Here is a 5,924-nt window from a genome sequence, read left to right on the forward strand (position 1 = left end):
ATAATGTGGTGATATCATAGGCCTCTCTATCATAGGCTGATTTGTTCGCGCCGCCGCAGGTTCGAAACTCAGTGGTGGCAATATTTATTTGATTTTTCTGCGCCGTCAAAATAGGGACGCCACAAGATTCTTGGTTGGGTTTGACCCCACGCTTTCACACTAAAAAGTCAGAAATGTTTTATAGATTGGAGTTCCAGGCAAAATGCGCTCACGGGAGAAAGCGTCAACCGAGACCAGTGCCGTGTGAGATAAATTTCGTGCTGCAGGATTTTCTGAAAGGAGTTCATAACCTGGAGATATTATGAGAGACCCGTTTTTCGCGCTTAATAATTGATGTCTCTGATGTCTAGCTGCTTTGATATTCGCAGCATACGGGAGGATAGGGAACAAGCGACCGCCGAGAGAGGCCTTTCCAGGTTAACAGTGGCCTCATTGATGTCGGACCGCGGTGACCTTGTAGCCATGTGAAATATACAAAGCTGAAATGTGGATGAAACCTCGAGATGAATGAGGCTAAGGTGAGAAACTCAACTTTGGATAGGAGCGAGTACTATAATAAAGAATCAGCAATGACTGCCGCTGCGAAAGGAGACGGTTCTAGCTGGAGTAGAGCAAGCACTATATACGGCCAGAAACTCATTGAAAATTTGTGGTGTAACATCGAACCGCAGAGAGAAGGACTAATATAGAGGCGGACAGAATATTCTCAAACATGCCTTTTCGTTACATTGCGAGGCGTCAGTTGATATCCTTATGCTGAAAGGAAGGCTCCTTAAATGATCTTCTATAATAATCCTTTCAGAACAAGAGGCGGCAAAATTTTTGCATTTTAGAGAAGATTGTAGTCGCAGACAGATGATGTTGAGTACCTCACGCTTAATGGCAAACGTTTTCATCTTTCGCCCAGGTCTTCATCTTTTTCGAAGTTCATCTTTATCTTTTCAGAAGCCCGACATGAATGACATTTGAACTTCAGCATCTTCCATCATGCATGGACGGAAGCCCACGAATGTAACGAATGCCCACGAATTAAAGTATGCGTAGAAATTAATCACATGATCGGGCACCTCCAGAATATTTGCATTTCCTTGGGCACCCGCGAAACGTGTACACAGCCATGCTTGATCTGTCGGTGAAGCATACCTTAACCTTCCCGTCTATATTTCTTTTCGACAAAACTGGGTAGATGTTTTCATTGTTTTGGCAAAGCGATGTTTTCTGATAAGTTCTACGATGAAACATCTACGAGTGGCGATTATCGGCGAAAAAAATTCTCAGTGTTTACAAATTTGGTAATAAACCAAAGAGCGACAAATCTTTCCTCCTTGATATCGAGCTGTGCACCGTTGCTTGTAGAAGGCTCGCTGGTCTTATGTTGGCAGCACCACAACGAAATTCTTCGTACAATTTTACAACTTTAGATATTAAAAAATGTTCGAAACTATACAGTGTAGTCGCTTGTTTGAAGCTCAAAGCGTCGGAACGTTGCCTACAGAAATGACGTTATACGGCGGAAAGTTAGCACCTCTGGATTATGGCCGGAAGCCTTGAAGCAGGCTTCGCCCCGTACTGCGAGTCTGTAGACGCGTTCGTAGCGCGACAATTCGTCTGATAACTCAGTTTTCCGCAATAGTGAATTCGGATGTCGGTCTACGGGTCAGCTGTGAACTACAAGTCATAGCAGGTGATTCAGATATTAGGACACTAACTAGCATATGCTACTGTATGCCCATGTGGACAGATAGACGTGCATTGAAACTGTAACAGTAAGGAACATAAAAAAAAGATTTAAACTCCATGGTTCATGCACACACGAACAACGCAAAGAGTCATTGAAAGCGAGAAAGGCAGTGTGGGGTGCATCCTCTTTTCTTGTTGTGTTTCTTCGATGGGTTATTAGTGCACCATTTTTTGCCTGAAATATAATTTATGAGAATGTAGACGCCAAAACAATTACTTGGCCTCTGGTGGGATCCGGAAACCCACAGCCTCTGCATGTCGCGTGCGGTGTTCTACAAACTGAACTATGATGCCCTCTGTTCGATCTTCACCCTTCATGGGTGCATATGTCGCATATTTAACCTGACCTTGATGGACAGTTCACCGGTGCCACCCTCAACCGTGCATCTGCCAAAGTATTTATTCATTATCATTGTACTTGGCGCGGAGATACCTGATGCTAGTGTGTGTGTGTGTGTGTGTGTGTGTGTGTGTGTGTGTGTGTGTGTGTGTGTGTGTGTGTGTGTGTGTGTGTGTGTGTGTGTGTGTGTGTGTGTGTGTGTGTGTGTGTGTGTGTGTGTGTGTGTGTGTGTGTGTGTGTGTGTGTGTGTGTGTGTGTGCGTGTGCGTGTGCGTGTGCGTGTGCGTGTGCGTGTGTGTAAGATGGGGGAATGTTAATTGACGGAGAGAAAGAGAAGAGTGGGCAAGGGGAGATACGCGTGTTAACGATAACCTAGATGACATCAAGAGGAAGGGGCATGTGTAGGGTATGTAGTACGGAGAGCTAAAAACCGGACGGTTCCTTACTGTGATGGAGTGCATTCCAAGGGAAAACGAACGTTGTTGGATGTGGCACAGCCATGGCGGCAGATCAGGTTAGGAATTTTACGGGGTTAAATCTAGAATGAGAGGCGATTGTCGAAGTGCACGTTGCTGGGATCATGATAGTGATGGGGATGGTTGAACGGCTGCCACTGAAACATTGCGAGGCTTTCACTGATATATATTGTCACGGAACCAAGGATCGAGACATCGTTCATTCACTGGAAGCTTTCCTAGAAAAAAACTCTCAGGGCGCTTGCGTCAACCATAACCTCCTTGTCTTTGGTGCTACTTGAAGCCATATGGTGGCATTATTCCCCCTTCCCCTCCCCCAAAGAAACACTGAAAACCTTTAGGGCGCTACGAGCGAACTGGAGGTGGTAAATCAACAACAAACGAATGGGGCAAAATGACAGCTGGCAAACCCGCTCCGTACGAGAAAAAGAAATGGGGAAGCGCTGTCAGGTAGTGTGTGAAATAGGGCTTCATACGGAATACGTGCACTACTTCAGGCTGGGTTTCACGGCGCGCACTCTGCACAGAACCGCCGGGCAGAACATCATAAGTCGCATCCGTGACGCTATGCAATACTGTATAGGCTTAAGCAGCAGCAGCGTAAGAGCTTCTCCGACAAGCGTGGGCTACGGACAGGGGTCCACACGCACACTTTGTCGTCGGTACCCGACATGTCGCGGTGTCATTGCTTGTAGCGGCGTGCACGTGTTCCTTGTTGCCGCCTGATGAGCATGCGGGCCAGACAGCGGGCTTCCTCCGCGTGTGGGACAAATTCCCCGGCGTTTGGCGTGAGCGCCCAGTCACCGGTACTGCTGGAAACATGGCATCTAGCATCGTGTGCACATTACGCCAATATACGAGGCGAAATGGCGTCAAGGGTGTTGTTCCTTGTACGGCCATATTGTACGCGAAAGCCAAGTATGGGAGGATCTCATTCCAAGTCTTGTGCTGGACGTCTACGTACTTTGAGAGCATATCTGCTACGGGTTTGTTCAGTCGCTGGGTGAGCGCATTTTTACCCCAAAAAGCCTATTTTTAAATTCCTTACTCTTCCCTGAACAAAAGGTCATTTTTGCTGACCGACCTGGCCTATTGCGTTCGTTATACTTGGCGCCTGGGCATGGGCTTTAGAAAAGGTGACATATAGTTGAACCGAAACATTAGATGCAATGTGTTTGCAAAAAATGCCATGCAGGGAAATAGGATGTCATAATTAAGGCACACGGACTGCTGGCCGTCCTATAGGCGTGTCTTGAGTTCGGCACAGGGGCAGCGCATGCTCCAGTTCTTCACTGCATCATCCAACTTGGCCTATTGGACTGGAAACCAGTAGCAGAACGAAGTCAAAGGTTATACAAAATGCAAACAATTTCGCCCAGCTCTTTATTCGGCTTCTGGAGCAGATGTTCTATCAGTGACCTTTTTTATCTGACTTCAGCTAAAGGGCGCACTCCACAGAAGACCGGCAGTGGCCGCCAATAAGCTGTGACTTGCAAACACGGCCTACCATTTCAGCGCAGCTCTTCTCGGATTACCCTTCGTTCAGCGTTCCAGAGAGTAATACGCACACCTTTGTGTGGGTATGATCACTGCTGTCATGCTGGATTCCCACTGCCGTGCATTGGACGGCTTATTTTGTTCAGAATTTCTTGTTGGATACTAATAGCACAGAAAGTTGGATGATTATATTAAAGCAAAACGACAAGTTAATGGACATAAAACGAAAGGAAACAAAGTTGAGCCGGGTTATAACTTAGACGAAGAGCTCCTGCAAGTTCTTCATTGTAGCCAAGAACGTAATCAGGAGCCGAATCCGCGAGATGGTTCGCTTTGGAACCGGTTCGGTTCCCCGCTAGCTGCCGCGCGCGATTGGTCGCCTGTCGTCACAGCCGGCCTGACGACATCTCGCGGAGGCGGAACCGTTGTTTTTATACACGTCACACGAGCTGTCAATCAAGTGAGAGCGAACCGATGCGCCGGCCGTCTGTGGAACCAAGACGCTGGCGTTCGCTTCACTGTAAACATGGTGGTTCCTCCGTTTGCTTTCTTGATGTGCACGTTGTTAGGTGATCGTGATAAGTGGCCGAACATATACGTGAGGATCCCTTCGACATTCCATGATGATCTTTTTACGCGGCATTTCATGATTTCGAAGGAATTAGTATGCCGGCGGTCTGCCGAAATTGAGGGCTAACTCGGGCCGCGATGACGCGAGAGAGATATCATCTGCGCGCTTCGGTTTTCTACGACCCCTGTCTACCGAGTGGACAGGATGTTAGGCACAGCTCGGCGTGAGCGTGCTGACGGCCTGTTTGTACTTGACTTGTGATTCGTAAAGAAAAACATGGAGGAAGTGCTGTTGAGAATCTGCCTGTGCCTTTCCGAGTTTCACCACGCGTGCTTGCTGCGTGAAGACCGGATAAGCGAGAGCTGTCATTGATCTCTGTATCATCACAAACGCTTCGTTGTGGCGCACGTTAAAGCTTTTCTTCGGGAACTTTCGCTGTTTCGCCGCGGTGATAGCAAGAGTCCACATCGTTCTACTTATCGGCGGTATCTTGCCTGAGCCGCGCCTTCTTGGTTTGTTGGTTGAGTCAAAATGAAGCCCTTACCCTATAACACTGCTGCTTTCCCCTGAGCCATACTCCCTTTCTTTGCCAAGTTAAACAGTACACTTGTTAGGTAACCTGCGTTTTAGTGGTTGTAAAGGAGCTAACGTTTTCTTGCAGTATACGTTACCTGGATCAGTTGTGTTAACATTGGTCTCAGGAGTACGTAAAAAAGGGGATACCGCACGCTTGTAGGCAAAAATAGCATTTTCTATTACCATGAGGATAAGCTTCACTCGCGAGCTTATAGAGGTATATATAACCAGTCAGTTTAACGTCCCAAAGCCACTCAGGCTATGAGCAACATTTTAGTGGAGGGCTGCGGATAATTGTGACCACCTAGAGGTGCAGTGGCATTTCAAAATATGCGTGATTCTATCATTTCGCCTTCATCAAAGCGCGAACTGAGTAGCGAAGGTGGCAGCTAGTTCCGTCGTGGAGAGCGAGGTGCGATTCGTGGTGGCTGCGTTAACTGTAATGGCGCGTTAATTTTGGTGCGGGCTCCTGCTCCTCTGTTTTCTTTTTTCATTAGGTGCAATGGAAATATTCTGTGATATTCATTGTAATATTTAGTCCACGCGCGTCTTCGTTCCGATTCTGTTAACGAGCACCGGTTCTTCTGCCTGCATGTTCACCTACAGTACAACTTCAACTATACTGCTCCATGAGCTCAATTGGCAGCTACCGCTGGCGCATAGAGTTGTGCCGACCCAGACTGCAGCCTCTGCGTGCCGGCACTGTCGCCGGATCACACGAAAAC

This window comes from Amblyomma americanum, chromosome 1 (assembly GCF_052857255.1).
Source record: "Amblyomma americanum isolate KBUSLIRL-KWMA chromosome 1, ASM5285725v1, whole genome shotgun sequence".
Classification (NCBI taxonomy): Eukaryota; Metazoa; Arthropoda; class Arachnida; order Ixodida; family Ixodidae; genus Amblyomma; species Amblyomma americanum.